General features: G+C 38.5%; 1 long non-coding RNA gene across 1 annotated transcript; it reads right to left on the bottom strand.

Annotated features, from left to right (window-relative positions):
- Positions 1-16,371: 16,371 nt before the first annotated feature.
- LOC128783390 (uncharacterized) lies at positions 16,372-17,961 on the bottom strand. The gene is made up of 2 exons (XR_008429142.1): positions 17,909-17,961; positions 16,372-16,558 (listed from the first exon to the last, which is right to left on the bottom strand). It is a non-coding gene; the product is annotated as an uncharacterized LOC128783390 (long non-coding RNA).
- Positions 17,962-20,652: the final 2,691 nt, after the last annotated feature.

The raw sequence follows: 20,652 nt of genomic DNA, 5'->3' as shown, positions 1-20,652 counted from the left end.
GAAATTCAGTCTATTAAAGGAAAACTCATTTAAGCTGGGTGGGTTTTAAACATTTATTTACTGCCTAATTTTTCTTAATTTGAAAGGTCTCCATTTGCAGCTTTTCCTTGATTCTCCTGAGATGGATGATTTAATTACAGAAGCAAATGGGTTTAAGTCTTTTATGGCTTCCATTACCACAGGAGAGAAATGCCTCTCTGTGCATAACTTACCCACATAAACTTGCCCCTCTAGTTGGGAAACAAGTGGAATCAAGATAAAAAGATAATCCTAAAATCTTCATCAGTCTTGCAGCTGAAAAAACACTATCAGAAGGTGAGTTTTTACAATAGAATCAAGTAGTATGGATTCTCTGGCAGTCTACTGGACTGACTAAAAGTAGAATCAGACTCTAAATCAAAACAACAGTGAAGACTGAGATGTTTGGAGGTATTAACTGAATCACAGCAGAGGTTTCATCTATTCCACAGCTGCATCAAGCTCCAGCCATGGAGATCATTAGCAGATCAGCACCCATTGCTCACTGCCAAGTCCTTCAGGAGCAAAATGAAAACAAAATCCAAAACTGAGATATTAACTCTGGACTACTGAATTTATTCTATTCTTCTACTACCTTTGTGTAATTAAATATTATGAGTGGACTACCATTTTAGACTGTACTAATCTTTATGTATTGCAGCACTCCCTAAGAGTCAAACTGTGAACTTCATTATTTTTAGGACTTCAGACAACCACACCTCACAGTTTCCAAAATAATGTTCCATCATTACACAGAAGACAGCTTATTTATTTATTCACATTCAACTATTTTAGGAAAATTTTGAAATACGTCATCTCAGCCTGCTTTTCTAATATTTTCTCCTTACTTTCCTCTTCTTGATAATGACAAAACCAAATAGGGCCTTAGTCATTTATACCTGTGTTTGTTCATGTACCTGTAGATTTGTACCTCTGATGTGGTATGGGAATCTTGGTGATGGAGTATCCAAGCACTGCATGTGGCTCTTGAACTTCTGTGAGCAGGTAGAGGTAGATGAATTCATCCTGGCGGTTTTGAAGTGTCATAAACAGCAGGGACCTGAAAAGAGAAAAGGCTTTTCAAATTATTTACCATTAATTACTTTTAGTGAAGAGTACACTTAGCATTTTAAGATGCAAAGGAAATCTATCACTGACTGAGAAAGGTATCTGCATGAATTGAAATTTTTTATTTTCTCCCAGTATGTATTCCCATCTTTTGAATTTCATCCAGTGTTTTTCCTGACCTTCATCTCTTTTGCAAACAGGCAATTACTATTCATGGCATTTTCCATCAGATTTGTTTGCTGTTATGTATTGGTTCTAAAATTACAGGTCTCATCCAGTTTTAATTTTTTTCCTTGTCACCGATACTATTACAGATTATGCCATGGCTGTGCACCAGAAGTATTTGCAGCGCTGTGGAAAGGAGAAATAGGCTTCTTAAAAATTCACATCCTTATTTAATGCTTTCATAATATTTCTCTATTTAGGAAATGGGACAACCTGCAATGCAGATTTCATAGCTTTTAAACACTAATTTACTCTTAATACTTTTTTCCCCAATTTGCTGCAACAAGATAATTGTACTGACTGTGCGACGGTGAGTGAAAAAAGATTAGAGTGTGTGGCATTCCAGTGTTTTTGACAGCCTGATGTATTGCAGCTTGAAACATACAAGTCTTTTCAATGTTATTCCCTTGTGCTCATTAAAACTGAGAACAAGCTTTAGGAATCTGACACTACTTTTCATTCTGTTTTTAAGGAAGAGCAGAAATAAGCCTTTTGCACTGATCCCATTCACATGCTTATACTTGTGACCAAGGGGCTAATTTCTTCCTTCAGTTTCATTCTCATTTCCAATCTGAGCCTGAAGGAAAATGAGGATAGAGATGGCCGAGTGGCACCTCCAATATCTGTGAAATCAGATGACAGCATTCTGTGCTGACTACAAGTAAGGGCAACACATGGCTCTGCAGCTGTTATCTCTGTGAGATGGTAGCCAAGGAGAAGGAATTACATGACTTTGTAATGTAACACAGGAGATGACCGAGTCAAATAATTTCTGTTTAATACAACCTTTGAGTGCACTCCCAGTGCAACCTGAGCTCTCTGTCACCAGCTCAGCTGTTCTGTGGCTCTTGTCCCTCATGCTAGATTTCCTTTTTCAAGAAACAGGAAGGCTGGGGAGGGGAGTGCTTTAGACTTAGTCATAAGGATGCAGTAAAACAGCATTCTTGATGGGGTTTCTGCTAATGGGCTCAGTCCTGTGAAATGCTCAGAAATAGGTAACTCATTTCACAGAAACTCCTTTCCTCTCTTTATGGAAGTATATCTTGGGTTATGGTAAAATTTGGATCACATTCTGCCTTCTTCCCTATAAATCACTATGGATAACAGAGTAGGAAACTTCACCCCAGAGAAGGGATTGGGTCACACAGCATAAAAGTCAATCCTGGAAAGAAAAGAATATTCCTGTCAAGTGTTTAAACACTATATGCCCATTTTGTTCCTAAATGGGGAAAAATAAGTGATAATAACTCTGCCATGTGCCTTAGGTTCCCTGGGTTGACACTTGACACTTGCCTTATGTCACCCATATACCTCTGTGGCCATAAAGATTTGATTAGGAGTGTGGTAGTTCAGCAGAGCAGAGTGAAAGGTGGGCTATCATTCCAGCAGATAAATGTCTCAAGTAAGTCAATCTGACTCTTGTACTTTCTGTTTAGTATCTATTGTATACCAGCCAAACCAACCTTTTAGATTTAATAGGACTGTCTCTTGACTTTCTGAAAGCTGCAGTTCACCAGGCATTATTCCAAAAATCATCCATTTCCAGCACTGAAATGACTTTCAGGATCAAACCATGCTTTGCATCTCTGGTTTTCACTAAGATTGCACTGTATCCATTATCCTGTGAAAACTAAAGACAAAGTAGAAGTGGCTTTTCTCTCTCACTTAATCACCACCATTAAGAGGTATGGTTTTAAGGGCAGTGCCCAGTGGCAAATTTTCACATTAAGGAGTGCTTTCACTCTACCCCCTGAATATTTAGAGGCAAAATTAAGGCAGCTTTTAAAAGGTTTTGTCTTTTGATGAAGGTGCAATATTTGGAGTCTAGTGAGGGATTATGGAGCTCAACAAACTGAATGGTAAAACCTTTTCTTTTTTACAGAATATTGCTGTAGCCTAGCTGTAAGAGAAATCTTTGTGTTTTCCCCTAAAGACTGTGGAAGTTAAGCTTTAGGTTCAACTTAAGGCTGGGCAAAATAATAGGAAAAATAAATCACAAATATCTGGAATTATTTCAAAATGGAAAAAACTGGCCATGTTTATTGACTTCTATGTTCATCCCTTCACAAATGTTTGTGTTCATGTGAGTGAAATTTTATTTGTAGAAAAGTTTGAAAAATAGACTTTTAGATTGTAAGCTGAAATCAGTTTCATACTATACCAAATCCATTTCAGGTGAAAGTAGTAGATTTCTGTTTTTCCAATTAAATTCACCAGAAGGCTCTTTTCTCCCTCTTCCTTGACTCCCTTTCTCTTCGCTAGGTAACACTCTAAGTAGAAATGAGTCATGATATTAGAAAAAAATTTCTTCACTGAAAAGGGGGTCAGGCATTGGAACAGGCTTCCCAGGGAAGTGATGGACTCAGCATTCCTGGAGGTAGGTGTGATGTTTAGGGCCATGGTTTAATGGTGAACATGAGTTAATGGTTTGGCTCCATGGTCTTAGAGGTCTTTTTCAACCTAAATGATTCTGTGATTGCTGCCAAATTGCCCCATTACCTATCTCCATATACAAATTCAACACTCCATATAGCAATTCAGTATCTCCAATTATGAGACTTCTGTAATATTTTGCTTTATAGAATAATTACAAAAACTCTGTATCAAACAGATCTTTGACAGTCCCAACATAAAAATTCTTCTTCACCCTGGGGCGATTATTGATCTATCTTCATTGGGTTTTTCTCTTTCTTTCTGTCTACACTTACACACTTTCCCATCCATTACACACTTCTTCCCAGTCAGAACTACCTGGATGGGCTGCTGATAACAATTTGAATCTTGTCCTTGAATACCTAAATGACATTTAGAGGGAACCCTCTTCCTGCACATCCCCCTGCCCTTGCTGTTTTCTGTCACTTCTGTGCAGGTGATATCTGCCAATGAATAAGACGTATCAAGAAAGTCCTTCTCTGAACCAAGAAAATCTGCACTGAAACACTCTTCCAAAGGTTCAGCAAGGAGATATTATTCTTATGATACCTCTAGCAGAGCCCCACAACAGCTGAACCAGAAATCTTTGAGGTAGGCTAAATTCCAGATGACACAGCCACATATTCTTGCAATGAGAGGAAACCTGACCATTAGGGATTGTAGCTCACTTTCTTAACCTAATCCAAATTATCTGGCCAGAGATATTTAGAGTTGCTCAGAAAAAATGTAGTTTTTCAAAAGAAAAACCCAGGCCCCTTAACTTTTTAATTCGTTAACCTGGCTTCCCTTAATTGCCTTTGCTTCAGTCTGCCTCTTCCAGGAATGTACTTTAATATAATGAAGTGTATCATCAAGAAAGGGAAGAGCTGAAATATATCCCAAGGTGACCTACTACAAACAGCAATATTACTTCTCTAAACACAATTTTCAAGCATGTCATAGGCTAAATGCTGCTGACATAAGACCTCCAAATAATTACAGACTGCAGCCACACTGAGAAAAATAAAAGTATCTTTGTGAGCAATTTTTTCATTTGCTCTCCACAGACTATGTACAGAGAAGTGGCAGCTGCAGATGTCTAGCTCACATGCTACCTAAGAGATATTGGTTTCCTTCAGTAACAATGGCAAGTCTTTCACTGATGGTGCACAAACTAACAGTGAAAATGGGTTTCATAAATTTAGCAGTATTGAACCTATTCCAATATTATATTTGGTTAAATTCTTTCCTTGGCTAGTAATCAGATAGGTAATTCTAAGCATAATCAGGTAGCTCCAAAGTCCTCCAGAATTTTCAGGTGGATGTAATTTCTTCATTCTCTTTTTCATCTGATTATAGAACAAGTGTCACATTCTCCAGAAGGGAAGCAACACGCTAAGAAAAGGTGTAGTAGATGTTGGTATACATAGACCCCTCAAGCTTATTAATTAAAAAAAATATATAAATATTTTTGTGATTTTTAACTATTTATATTTTATTCAGACTAAGTATTTTTGAAACCAATAATCAATAAGCACATCTGGAAAACAACAGAATGGTAGTAAAATTGATTACAAATCTAATATTCTCTTAGCCAGCACTGCCTCAAGCTAAAAATCTTTTAACATATTAGAATCAAACTGCTCCCCAAGAGTCTCTATCCATACATTATAAAACACTGAACTGTATTTTCAAATGCTTTGCCAAAAAGCAATCAGTTGTTTTCTATTTAAAAAGAAAGGGATTATTAATCTTATTAATCTTTCATCTGAAAACTTCCTGGGAGATTTTGGGGAATTCCTTGAATGAGGACCCTTCCCTACCTTCATTCTACCTGACCAATTGAGTTTGGTTGCATGTTCCAGACACCTTTGTGTTTCTGCACAAACCCTCAGAAAGCTTTTCCTTTTGCTGGTTTCCAAAGTTTTTAATACGTCTATAGCTGGCATCCAGCATGTGATGTGATTTTACCCTCTGAAGTGTTGCAGACTGCAGCAGAGAGCACCAGAGGACAAGGAGTGCTGAGAGGAGTCAAGTGTCTTAGAGGTTAAGATGCAAACTCTTCATCCAGATAATGAAAATTGCTCTGTTGACAGGGATTGCACCTTCAAGCGCTGACCTTATGACATTCAAGTCAGTTTAAGATGCAGTTGCATAAAAGACTGCTTTAAGCATAACTCCATATTATCAGTGGAGAGCTTTCTTCATTGTTAAACAATGATGAGGAGGAGAACTTTTATGAAAGTATCATAAAGTGTTGGCAATAATTCTATGCATAATAAGTGCTAGTTAAGCTTGTGGGGTTTTTTCATGTTCTGTTTTTTTTCTGAGACAGCTTCTCAGCTTGATGGAAAACTGCATGTTGTCTTGGGCAGGAAATCTCCTCACGCCTTTTCCAGGATTAATGGCTGTGGGTAGAGTAAGGTGTGTAAATCAAAGCTGTATGGGACAAAATATTATGGGATTTACTAGCAATTAACAAGAGGAAAGATTAAAATGTTTGCCCAGCAACACCACTGGTTTGGGTTGTTTTCTCCTCATTGTGGACCTGTGAGTTAAGTGTGTGGCTCCTAATGAAAGCCTATTGGGTTTAGACACCTTTTAGTCTTAGCCTTCATTGTATCCCTTGGAATCAGAAAGTGAATGTGTCTAGCAGATGTTCCCAGCCCGCTTTGCCTCATTGTAATTCCTACAATACTTGGTTCCTTATCTTTAACCCATTTCTGAAATCGATGGTGTCAAGCCTCTCTGGCTTCACATAATCTAATATGTTTTAAAAAATGATTTTTCTTGCCATCTTATTCTTTCTGCCTCGCTTCTGCATCTTCCATCGACTTTAATTAAGCTTTCCTTGGGCTTGTGACCTTGGCAAGCTTTTAAAAATAAAGTGAACTGACTTGCAAAGTGATTTTTCCCCAATCTTTTTGTAGCCCTGCTGGAAATTCCCTTTGTGTGATATATGAAAATATAGGCTGTTCATTTAGGATCATCATATGTGCACAGTGTGGCAACAAGGAGAAACCTCAGCCATTATTAAATTCTAGTAAATAATTCCATTTCTCCATAATTTCTGGTTTGACTTTTCTAGCCCTTTAGGACCTAACTCTACACTGTTGTTTTTTTTTTTTAAAGAAAGAAAATTTTTTTCTTTCAGACAGGCAGTATTGAAAGAAAACCTTTTAAAAAAAAGTAGAGTGCAGAGTAGAAGATGTGTAGAAATGCCTAACACAGATTCTCAGCATGCTTGTTATCTTCCTTACCATTTTTGCCCCAAAAAATTCCAGAATAGTTGGGTAGAAGGAGATAACTCTTCTTAATTCCATTTATAATTACATTTACCTGACTTCCATTGGAAGTCAGAATAGTTGCTTTTGTCCTGATTTTCACTGCTGTGGAATCTACATATAAATCATTGCACACTGTCATGCTCTGTAAGGCTGGATATGAAATACCCCTAAATCTGACAGTATAGATACCAGATCTACAGAGGGTCTTATGTGCAGAATGACTAAATGGGTCTAAAACTTCAAAGGATTTTTTGGTTTGTTAGCTTGGTCTCCTCTTCCTTACTTGGAATTATTCTTTTTGCCAGCTTCTGTGCCTTGTGGATGGAAAGGAGTGGACAATCTCAGGAATGTACAATGCCACACAGAGCTTTATGTAGCTTTGTAATTACCTGCCTTTGCAGAGGCTTCTCTTCTTGTGTTCATGCTGGAGGAGCTGGCAGAGTGTGCCTGATTTTTTTGACAAAAATCACATCATGCTGGAGGACCCACCAGGGTCAAGAAATGAAGGCAATATTAGATGTGGCTGCACACACAGAGCAAACTCACAGCAGGAGGGAGAAAAAAAGCTTTTATAGGCACTACTTAATGTACTAAATAACACAATAAAAATCTTAGTAAAGGCTGGAATTTTAGTTTTAGGTCCACGTAAATACTACAGAGAAGACTACAGTGTGCTTTGACCTAGTGACAAACAGTAACACAACACCTCATTTATTTTTGCTGGGAACATATTTTGGATTAGCCATTACTCGTTACCTGTAACCTCTTTTCTTTTGAAAAAAAAATCCAATCTCTTCAAAGAGATTATGCTTAGTGTTAGCAAAAACCAACCTTGAATTAACATTGACTATCTGACTACTGCTAAAATCCTTGATATGATGCATTTAAAACTCTCCTAATTCCCAGAATTCCTGAAGCCATATTCCAGTATGTTGTAGTTTTCCACTGCAGTCAAGGCCTTTTCATGTGGTTTTGAACAGCAGATTTATTTTTTTCTACTTAGATGCCTTAGTGTAGAGCCCAGCAAAGTGCAACAGATTCCTGCAGCAGGGTTCAGTACCCTGATTTTAGACCTGGAAACAGAATATCAGGACAGCAAGGTGTGATACTTTCCTAACACTGCTGCAGTGCTTTTGCAATCCAGGTGCATCCTGTGCTTGGAATGAGCCTGGGTGTCCCTAAAGTGCCACTTCAGTGCTTTTTATGGACACAGCCTCACTGAGCAAGAGAGGACAACTCCCTGCTGTGAAATGAGGTATGTGTCTGCCAGTGTTGGATCAAGTCCTAACCCTGATTTTAAAGAGCATTGATTTAGTCACTCAAGTCAAATTTAATATAAGGTATTAATGATGTCATAAAATTTTTAATATCCATTCCTTGCCATCTATGAAAAGTGGATTTTTCAAACAACTATGACATTCAAGTCACACCAGATTTCTTTTTTTTTTTTTTTTTTTTTTTTTTAGTTTTTTGGAGTCAGTCTATTGTTACTATCATTGGATTAAAGAGAAAACTTAGAAGAATGCTGAGAGCAGACAGGTTGCAAATTACTTTTCACGTCCATTTTTCCTCATGAAGAACTCCTCGGTATTTTTAAAAGTGTTTGAGTGTTTTTCTGCTCCACTTTGGAAGATAGGCAATTAGCCTCCACCAGGGCTGCAAGCCTTGAGCCTTTTAAGTAGACTTGTATTGAAAAATGTGAGATGATGAAGGAATATGAAGCTGCTCCTCAGAAGAGCCTGGACCTTTGGGCAATAGGGATACTGCCTTTGGAAGGGAATGGACACTGTGTGATATTCCACCTGTGTGCTGGGATGCAGGGCATCCTTTTGCCTGGCACTTCACCTAAGCAGAAACTTCTGCTGTCACAGCCTGTTGCATTCTGTACAGACATTCTGCTGTTAAAAAACAAACACCTTTTCCCATATGGTTTGAATTAATCCACTGACACATTTTCAGATTGGAAGTGTTTGTGGGTGATGGAATTTTCTGTCTGTGGTAAAATACACAAAGATGCAGATGCTTTCCTAGAATTACTGAGGATGAAGGTATTCCCTTAAGTTTCTGAGCATAGATCGATGTTCAATTTAACAAATCTTCTAGATAAGTGTGAGGCTTTTTTTTTGTTGTTGTTTTTTTTTGGTCATAATCTGGAATATGCACAGCATCAGCAAGAAATTTTCAGGCAATTTTATTTTGGTATCTGAAATTCAGCATCTCTTAAGTGGCTTAAATTACCACTTTTTACAGACCCCTTAGGAGTTCATATGTAGCCAACACCAGTTAGGGCTCAATTTAAAATAATTCATTGCTTGCTGTCCTGATTGTATGAGCTAGTATTCATGCAGGACAGATTTATCAGCTTGATTTTGAAGCTGTATTTTCAAGGATGTTTTGGAAATTTTCCTTTCTCTTACAGGTAGATCCAGAGCAGCTGATAAGATCTATGATGCCAGTGCCTTAAATTCTTTCTGTATTAGTGAATGGCTGCTCAAAGTGTATTATAGCAGGCCAGATCCTTTCTAGGCTTGTCTGAGATAGATAAAGTTCCACTACATTTTAAAATTTTAACTAACTTTATTTTTACTAGCATCTTAATCTGCCCAACGTTGCAGTTTGGTGCTCTGCTCCCTTAGAGAGCAAAGCAACACAAGAGAAAAGGGCCAAAGTTGTCATCTGTGTTGGCCACCCTGAAAGAGGCATCCTGGGCTTAGTTTGATTGTTTTGACACTTGCATAATTGCCCTCCAGGTTTGCCCAGGCTAAATGTGCATTAAACCAGATCTCTGGCATTTTAGCTCTTTCAGGTTGATGTGAATGAGGAGCTCATTAGGAGATTTTTAAGCAAAATTCCATAAATGGGGCTGAGGATGTTAGGTGACATTGCTCTCGAATTTTTAGACTTATGAAGTGGTAATGGTTTCTTTTTTCAGGTATGAAGAATGATCATGACACACAAGTCAGGGTGATATGTGAATCATTTTTCCTTTATCATGTTTTCTGATAAAATAACTTGAATTTGCAATAGATGTAACTTTTCATGTTAACAGCTGGTGAAACTCCTTGTAGTTTCAGATATGAACAGAACTGTTTTTTCTTGACATACTGATTATTCCTTAGATCAAAAATTTGTCTCGTTTTCACTTTTATTTCTAATGTGCTCATAACATTTCTCTGACTAAAACATTACTGCATTTCCATGCATACACACTACATTTAGTCCCAACAGAATCTGATGCCAAACCTCCCCATGTGGAAGACAGTTGCCCATAAGAGAACAGACAGGTAGGAATTAAAGTAATTCAGAACTAACATTTTACAGGTCAACTTCAAAGAGGATTTCTGCTCATGTTTTATTGTTTTTCCACTTCACTCCAGGTCATGGACTGTATATGACTGATATTTCTGCAAGCTGTGAGAAATCCATCAGTGTTGCATTGGATTCATAATCTTTCCTGACATAAAAATTGATAAATAGAATGTGCTTCATAGTTTATTCTTATCCTTGCTGTGCAGGCCATACACATAAAAGTAAAAGCCCTGTGATTATGAAGGAACTTATGACAGAGCATGCATTCAAAATGATGCATGCATATGAAGATCATCTGAAAATTTGCTTTCAAAATCTGTCTGATCAATATCAGGAACTGAGGAGGAAGAAATGCTGTGTCTAGACACGCAAAGATGCATATCAGTTATGCTACGATAATTTTTAAGGCAAGTTACACAGCCACTTGACAGATGGTAATCCCTTCTTTAGAGCTTCCTGTTTTCCTCCCTGGCTCTTGGGAGTTGTCATGATAAACTTGGCACAGCTTTGTTGCTTGGAAGGAAGCTCTGTGACTGAGGAGCATGTGTGTTGTATGAGTATGTACACATGCCTCAAATCATTATTACATAACACATCCTCAGGCACTGCTGCATCTATTTGCAGAATAGATGGATGGCTGAGCTTTTTGAATTTGAATAAATCATCTCTGACCAAAACATCTGAGTGCCTACTGCTGGAACATCCCCTGATATCTGTTTCTAAACCTCTCCCAAGTAAGAAGCCCAAGAAGAGATGGAGAGTAAAAAGAGATGATCACAAGCAAGAGAAGGCTGAACAGTGTGTTGAGTTGAAGTGCTGCTAATCATGGAGGGCCAGAATTGATCCAGCTCTGGCAACCAAGCCCAACACCTGCAGCTTGTTCTGCCAGTTGTGGCTATTTGATTTGTATTCAGATGGTGACCAGAAGACCTCAACATGATAAGTTGTACAGTAGCTGCTGGACAGTACACAAAGTTTCAGGTCATTTTGGAACAATCCACAAGCTAAAGAAGCCAGTTGAGTTATCCCATTTTATTACCGTCATTAGGAAGTAAGCGACCAAACAAGATTTATGGGTCTGTGTCAGCATGCCTATAAAGGTCAGCTATCATTTATTATAGTAATCTGATATATTTAAAAGAAACAAGGGAAATAAAAATGTTTCAATGTGCCAAAAAAAGAACAGCATAGGAAAAATCCAATCCTTGCAGTTGAAATGTAATGATATTCCAATCAGCCTTGCCAATGGGGCAGAGGATTTCTAGGAGGAATAGTAATACAGAGAATCAGATTTGTCTTGCAGACTTAAAATAGTACCAATGAGAAAAATTTAAAAGTCTAAAAAATTATTTGAACCTTCTTAGATTTCTCCCTGACCACCCTTTACATGCTCACAGGCATCTTCTTTTTTAGTAGGAATATGGATGCCATCACTATCCCAAGCAGAAAAACTTTCACATGAATAAAATTAATATGAGTAATCTAAAAATAGAGAACAAAGAAAGGAGAGCTTGGAGTGATTCAAAATGTGTGAAGCCTTCATATTGGAAATGTTTACACATGTTTAAATTTTGTTTGCTTGCTGATGACAAGAGTTTCTCTCTTCCTTATGCTAATATAAATCAGGAACTGTAAAAAGGAAAACGCTATGATTTTATTTTTCTGAAAGCAACTTTTCCTAACTTTATCTCTTGTTGGAAAAAAACCTAACTCAAATACAAGGTGTCATTAAGGGCAAAGTCTGAACCTTTAAAGGGTCTTGGTGCAAATTTATCCTGTCAATATTAGGGAAAGTTAAGCTGTATAGCAAAAAAACCAAAAAAAAAACCAAAAAAACAAACAAACAAACAAAAAAAAAAAAAAACAAAAAAAAACCCAACAAAAAAACAACAATCTCTTATGACATAAAATTTTCCTTTCTAGCAGTGTATTAAACTAGATGTCTCTGCTGCCGTGTTTGCTCTTTTAAGTACCATCACAATTATATTATTCAGTGTGTGATTGTCCCTGCGTAGTGGCAGTTCAGATCAGCTAAATTTGTATTCCATTTAATTTATTCTCAGTAAGGAATATGAATCTCAGTCTCTCATAAAACCCAACGTGGATAAGTAAGAGTTTGGACCATTGTATTTCTGAGAGTGGGTGCTTGCTTCAAGGGAGTTGTATGCAGCTCCCTGTTCAAAAGATGCAGCCCTGTTTTCAGAGCTGAAGTTATCATAGCGAAGAAGAATTCCTTGCTGACGTGTTGTTTTGGGTGGTTTTTTTTTTTTTTTTGTTTTTTTTTTGTTTTTTTGTTAATAGGACATAGGAGCAGGTATACATTTTGTTAATGGGAGCAAGTCAGGAAATATTCTCTTTTCAGAGACCTGCAAGAAAACCTGGCTGTCAAAATGCATTTGGAATGCGAGACAGGCAGCCCTTCCATCTAAGAGGGAATTGAGGGGCACTGACTGATGGCATCTGAGCACTGCCTAACACTTTTGAGGGATGACCATTCCAGATCTGTCCTTCAAGGATGCCTTTTTGCTCCAGCTCCAATTACACTTGTTTAAAAGAGAGAGAGAGGAGGAAAAAGGACAAAACAAATGGCCCACAACAGGTTTTTGGTTGATAGCATGGATTCAGGAGAGCTTGTTACAGTGAACAGATATTACTTTCCAATACCTCTGCAATAAAATTTTGCTGTCAGCAGGAATCCATATTTTTACAGAAAAATAAACCAAGATTGTTTAGCCAGATGTATTACAATAGACCTTGGAGTGTGACTGGGGAAGAGCACAGAGTTAGTAAAGAAATAAATCTTTAAGTTAAATGTATTTATTGCCAGTTGATATAATTCATTTTTTTAATGTATTGGATCATCTTACATTTAATGGCTAACCAAAAAAGAAAGCACTTGAAAAGGGATAGCATAAAAAAAATAAAATGAAGGAGAAAGGGGAGGGAGATATGATTAAAAATTTGTTCTAATAAGCTGAGCTCTGCTTTGCTAGAGGCATGTTGGAGAATAACCAGAATATATGAAAGAGATTAAAGCTTTGTAGTAATAGTGGGGTTGTGCAGTCAATGTGCATTTCCAGAACTGCAGAAAAATAAAAACCATGACCACTTCTTTAGGAGGTTTGTTAGGAGGTAACTGATACAGTTACAGGTTTTCTACTAGATATGAATCCAAAGATAAAGTTAACTTAAGTTGTCAGATGTTTTAAGATTTGGAGATTTTATATGTACCTATAATGAGTTAATATATAAATCATTTACTGCATAGCCAGCACTGCCTTTTTTTCCCTTTGTTTCTTTCCTTTAGGATCATTTAAATGTAAGTACCTCCTATTTAAGTACAAGAACTTCTCGCCTTTCTAAAATTATGGCAACTTTGAATCATCAGAGAGCATCAAGGCAGGTAGTTCCAAACTAAGTCTTTCATTTCAGCCATATGTTGAAGATTTTTTTGAATGCTGTCTCCTCTCTCTTTTCCTGAAGAGCTCTAAATTTGCATGAAAAATAGGAGAATAGAAAACTTTAAGGATTATTGGTAAAATTTGATGATGGTGTGGGTTCCTGTAACTATGCATTGGGTTAATAAAGGACAAATGGGTGAGTTGCAGACGCTGTGCCTTGTTTTTTCTGTCTTAAGGATAATGTGAATGCTCACTGATTCCCAAAACATATTGTGAGGCCTCATAAGTATTGCCTTTTAGAGGAATATAACTAATTTTATCAATTAAGTTTGTATTGGCTAAAAGCTATATGTTGATTTTTAGTCAATAGTGACAGAACATTTTATTGAAGGGATTTTTGATACCATTTGGTAAAATGCTGAGGTTTGCACTTGTAGGTTCCAAACTGATAAGATTCTTACAGGACTGTAAAGTTACTTATTACCCATTCTACTTTCTGCATGTAGGTCCTGGCAGTTCATCAAAAGTAGCAGAAAATTTCAATTAAAAGTGTCCTCTTGGATTTTGTATATACCACATATGAAACAAAGCACATTCATGCAGCTGAATGACCTCAGGCAAGAGAAATTTTGAATGAAACATTTGGTATTTTTATTTGGGTTTGCTTTTAAAAGAAGGACAACCTGCAGCTGCCTTAATGCCTGGTAGCTGGTTTCATTGAGTACTTTAAGGTATAGCTGCCAGCTGAGAGCAGTTAGCCCTTCTGCACTGGCCTGGGAGAGGAAACAGTTTCAGCAGCATTGTGCCACAGATGCTGCCACAAATGAAGTTAAAGGTGCTAGCAACCATAGTGTTCCACTTAACTGTCCTGAAAATGATACTGGAAATGATGACCCTGATCATGGAAGTGATTAGCCTGCATTCAAAAGGTCTGAACCTGCTTTTACTCAGTTCAGCAGCAGCTCTGAAAGGGCTAAAGTCAGTGCTAACAGTATATTTGCAATATAACAGAGTGAGCACACTTTTATCCACCATTTCCCCCCCACCACCTTTTTTTTTTTTTTTAACAGCAATTAATTTCAGCAATTACTCTTCCTCCTCCTTTCTGGTTTATTGCCTGGGTACCACTAAGGCCAGTGTTGTGATTGTAGTATCAATTTTAGTGGAGGTTTACTGCCCAGCTCCCTCAAACCCTACTAATTGCTGACACGGCACTACTAAGGGAGCAGGAATGATATAGGAGGTACAAGGCAGGGAGAAAGTTTAAGGCCAGGGCTGCTGAAAGGAGCATTTGTGAAGCCCTCTGAGGATGCCAGCTCCCAACAAGCAGAACTGACTCACAGGCAGGCTACAAATGTGCACCCTCTGTGCAAGCTGAGCATCCTTTTCAGCGAGTTGGTATTCCTGTGACAGCGACAGGCGTGCTCCCGTCCAGCCCACACTTGGAGAGGTCCAGCTGGGATCTGGAAGCCTCACAAGTGCATGAATTCAGGGCTGGCCCTGCCATACACTGGATGAGAGACACTGCATTTCAATTTGGATTGAACTGCACGCCACTGTAGCTTCCAAACTAGAGCTGGCTCGTTTCTTGTTGATTTGGAGGACAAGCCACTGGAATGAGTACCCATGGGGAAATATGTTCTGCTGACTGATCTCCCTGGGAAAGGTAAACTCATGCAGTGTATAAAGAAATACAAAGCCATTACAAAACTAAGTTGTGTCTTCTACGAAAAGCAACAGAAAAAATTATTTTTCTTTTGTCATTTGTCATATCATCCAGTATGTTGTAACTGAGAGAATATTTATTTTTTGCCATTGTATGAAGTAAATTTTATTCATGTTTTTATTCATTTTTTAATTACAAACACCTGGGACAGGCAAGTGGTAGAAAAAACCTTTCTCATAATTGTTCGGAGCTATTGTAAAATTTTAATTTTGGGCAGTATGCAATGTGGGGAAATATCTTGGCATGCCAGTATTTTCACATTGTTCAAAAGGGTTTTAAGGTCAGAATGGATTATTTTGATAAGAATGTGACCTCCTGTCTGCAGCATGTGCCACAAAACTTCACCTGTCAGAGGAGTTTCATTTTGGTTCTGCTGCCTTCAGCTCACCTTGCCTAGCTTACTGTGAATATTCAAGATTTGACAGGCTTCAAGGAAAATATGCTGGATTCTAGAAAACATACGCATCAAATCAAATGGGTAAGTAGTTTTGGTCTAATATGAATTTTTCAGGGGAATCAATCACCACAGTATTTTTCTTTTTTTCAGGAAGTGTATGTGCACTTGCTTCCCAATCATCCTGAGTGATTAAACACTTACTGAGAATGGCTGACCTTCTCATAGACCTTTCTGACCTAATTACTGTAGTGGATGTATTCGCCCTTCTGAAGATTTCTTCTTTTTGCTCAGCACAGCTTTTTCATTTGAGGCCCCTATTAGGCTCTAAAGACACCCATCATGGGCATTCCAATACACAAAGTGCATAACCAAAAATTATTCTCACATCAGAAGGGAGGATATGCAGCAAATGTTGTGCAGTCACCTTCACCAGCTCCTACTTCTTAATGACATTCCCAGTCTTCTCAAAACACAAAACAACCAAACAAAACAAAACAAACAAACAAACAAACAAACAAACTCCAAACACATCCAAAAGCAGGTAGTATTTATTTTGTAGGTATCATAGAGATGGTGAACTGTCTAGATGAAGGATTCCACTTGAGATCCTCTTGCTCTGCTAGTTTCTTAAGCCACCTCTAGGGTGTTGTTTTTTTTTAAATATAATGTTCCTTATATTTTAGAGCTTTCTGTGCCAAAAAGGTTGGGAGAGGGCCTGAAAAGAAATGTTGCATTAAGTCAGGATAGGTATAAAGAGACTCTTCTCACTAACTTATCAGTCTTTTAGTCTCTAATGTTTTCAGTGAGGGGAAAAAACTATATTTGGGCAAGCTTTTTTAAACTCTTCAGGTCTATTTCAAGGGCTTGGAACTGATATAAGTGAGAAGTGGAACAAGCACCCTCGGCCAAAAGCTATGGTGTAAGCACAAGTAGCTGAGTTACCTCTCAGCCAAGCCCAATTTTGCTGTCACCTGAGAAGAAGTGTCACCTGAGAAGAATGCGAGGCTGGCACTGACAGCATCAGCATGGGTGGACAGGGCTGACATTTTTTAGGTTTGTTAGGTCCTAGAGCAGAGATGACCCAGCTAAGGGGAGCACCCCAGCTGAATGGTGCTCGCCCTTCCCAGGCCTGTGAGAGGAAAACAAGCAGATCCCCCTGGCTAATCATGTCCGTGCTGCTGACAGCCTCCGCCGTGCCTCGAGGATTTTGCAGCTCTGTTGCCGTGCCAGTGGGGTTGTGTGTGGGTGATAGCCTGTGCATCAGGCTCTCCTCTGGCTTGTTGAGAGCATGGTGGATTACCCCCTTTCATGTTTTGGCTGCACTCGCTGAGAACTTCTCCAACAGCTAAAGCTGCTATTTTTAAGCAGCCACAAGAAACGGATTTATCTGTCAGTGCAGGGGAATGTGCTTTGCAAAGCAGTAAGCTACATATCTGGGTCACACACTGCGTGGAGTGAGGCAGCCCTGTGCAGCTCAGTCAGGAATTAGGCAGCTATCAAATGTTGGGTTTGGGGGAGAAGGAAAAAGAACCCTCAACAGCAGGGAAGGAGTCTTCTTTGGGATAAGAATCACCATATCCTAAGCTGCTTTCTTGCCACCAGCTGGACAGATGTACTTTAAGCTGTCTAGAGGCATGAAGCAAACTGGCCTCTTTATTCTACAATTTTTAAAGGAAAAGCACTTTTTAATTGGTTAGTCTTTGTTTTGGACATCAATAACACAAACAGGTGTCCATAAGCCTCTTTCTTAAGCCATCCTAGCCTACTTGTACTATTACTGTAATTTTAAAAACATTGGATGTTGCTTGCATATGTGTTTTCATTATAGAAGCAGCCTAGCCCAGCATTCTTTGGATAAGAGAGGGGCAGAAAACCAGGCTGTACCTCTCCTGTGGGAGTCTGAGACAGTCCTTGAACAACTTCACTGGAAAACAAGTTCCCTAACCATTTGCTAAACCACCTCCTGAAGGGGAGAGCTGTGTCCCTTTGCTTCCACAAGGCCCCCACCTCAAAAGCAAGTCCATGAGCAATACAACATGGAAAGAACAGGATCTTATGACTTCACCTTTCAACATCTTGCAAGAGTGTGGCAGTAATGCTGTCATTGATGTGACAGAGCCTAATTACCCATTTGAGAATGGAAGGATAAGACAGGGAACACCAGGGTCCAGAAGATGATGCAGTTCCATTGTTGTGTCATCCTGGCCTGGCATAGGCAGGGCTGGTGGATCCCAGACACCACACAACTGGGAGGAATTGGTGGCTTGTGACAGCAGCTCTCCAATGGGTGAGTAGAAACAGAACAGAACATGGCATGGGAAAAAGTGTAACTGCTGCCTTAAGAAAAAAATTTAAATTATCTGGGATTGTTGCATTCTATTTTCATACTGTTTTTCTTCCTAATTTTCTCTAGTACAGTGTATTCTTGTAAGTTTTTAGTTTGTGTGGTATCTTAATACAAAATCTTTGAGGACAAAGACACATCAATTAGATCATATCTATGAAGACTGTGATCGTGATCTTTTTTCCCTTTAGCATGTTTGGATTAAACTACCTGATTGGCTTGGAGAGGAGTGGTCTGGAAAAGGTAGGAGTTTCAATTATTGTTTCATAGAGGCTCATCAGACCGGATTGATGCTAACTGGCTTATGTAAAAAACCCCAACAACAAAAAAACCCAAAAACCAAACCACGCAAACCCATGAGCAGTCCTTCATGATTATTTTCAGGAACTTGTTTTAATTCTTTTCTCTTCTGATAGTGAAATGGCAGTGAACTAAATTTAGCAGCTGCAAACTAAAAACTCTATTTCCTATATTCAATGCAGATACAAGATAGCAATATCTATCTTTTGAAAATTGCTTTTCCCTTTCCTTCTCCTTCCCTTTCTTCCTCTCCCTTCTGGTCCCTGGTTGACCATGTTTTAGCTGGCAAGAGCACTAACATGGCATTGTGGTGTCAAGCCTGTAGGTCCTGAAGAGGCTCTGTTCCCCCAAATACACCCACAATCTTTATTTTAATATATATCTTTGTACTGAAGTGTTTGTCTGAACTGAAGCTCCCTTTTTTACCAAGGCCTGGCCTTCTGAATATAGTCCAAAGCTCATTAACAGTATTTAATTCTGCAGGGGGCTGTAATCTAGTCAAGGGCAAAACAGATTAAGTCAAATGGATGTCTACCTCACTGGCATGGTTTAACCCTGGCTGGCAACTAAGCACCACATAGGAAGTAGAGAGAGCAAGGAGAATCAGAAAAAAAAAAAAAAAAAAAGATAAACGCCAGGGATTCAGATAAAAGCAGTGTGATAATTGAAAAATTGTTAATATTAATAATAATAATAGTAATAATAATAAAGAAGAAAAAGAGTGTAACAGAAAGAGAGAGAGGCATAAAGCCCAAGAAAAACAAGTGAGGCACAACAGAATTTCTCACCACCTGCTGACTGATGTCCAGCCCATCCCAAGCGGTGACAACTCCTTCCAGCCAACTCCCCCAGTTTATCTACTGGGCATGTGCTTCTGGGCTGTGGAACAGTTCAGGCCAGCTGTCCTGGCCATGCTCCTTCCCAAATCTTTGTGCCCCTGCTCACAGGCAGAGCCTGAGACACCGAACAGTTCTTGACTTAGGGCAAGCACTGCTCAGCACCAACCAAACCATCAGTGTGTGATCAACTTTATTCTCACACTGAATCCAAAACCCAGCTCTCTACCAGCTACCAGGCAGAAAATGAACTCTATCCCAGCCAAAATGGATGCTCACATTACACAAAAGTGGATCTAGTGAGGTGCCTCTTGCCTTCTGATAAGTTTTCCAAGGTCAAATATACCTATGTGTATATATGTGTATATATTTACAATTTAAAGGACACAACCTTGTTTTGCCACTCCAAATTCACCACTGTTGTACCAGTTGTGTAGTCATTTAAAGTAGAGGCAAGATATGCTCACTGGATTCAGAGAACAGTACCTCATTTGCAGATTTTTGAGCAGCAGCTGATATTATAGGATTTGGGTAGTTCATTATGTCAGGAGAATTAAGGCTGTAATAAAATTGTTTAGAATCATCCTTATTTGCTACATAATACTTGAAATACTGTATGTAGCCTGTTTGCATTTTGGCAATTTGATTGCACTGAATGTGGGGAAAGAGAGATCATGGCGTAAGAAAAATTCACAAAGATTTTTTATATTTTTTTATTTTTGGTGGAGACCTAGGAACAGTGAGGTGATGATTATAAAAAGAGATAATTTAGCATAATAACAAAGGCATGTAACAAGGCTTCAGGTTGTAAAACCTTACTTTGGATTCTTGAGCATTTTTCAGCATGCAGCACTTCAAATAAACTCTGATCAGCATCCAGCCAAATTTCCTCCTGATGTTCAGTAAGGGAAGGATTTGTACCCCATTTTTCTGAGGGTTAAACTTTATAACCCTGACTGAGTGCAGGTCTGCAAAACAGCTCAGGCATCCTTAAAGGGATTCAAGCACACCTCATTTTCATAACCTCTTACATTCGCCTCAGTAAAACTCTGTGCTGCAGTCAGCATGTGGAACAGCTTGCAAGGAAAACTTTGCATCTTTCCAGTGCCTGTATGCATAAATGTAAAAATCTCCATCTGGTAGTATGCAGTGATACCTACTGGCCAGTTCTGTTGCTGAAAATTTAAAATCTACAGCCAGGGTTAACCAGTGCATTTTAAATACTTTATTCAGAGTTTGAAGATCATACAATTTAAAATATTTTTTAACTCAAGCACTTTTGCATTCACATTGTATGTGGGGTGGAACTTGAAAATCTTTGCTGAACAT

This window comes from Vidua chalybeata, chromosome 2 (assembly GCF_026979565.1).
Source record: "Vidua chalybeata isolate OUT-0048 chromosome 2, bVidCha1 merged haplotype, whole genome shotgun sequence".
Lineage (NCBI taxonomy): Eukaryota > Metazoa > Chordata > Aves > Passeriformes > Viduidae > Vidua > Vidua chalybeata.
This window is presented reverse-complemented; position numbering and strand designations above follow the sequence as displayed.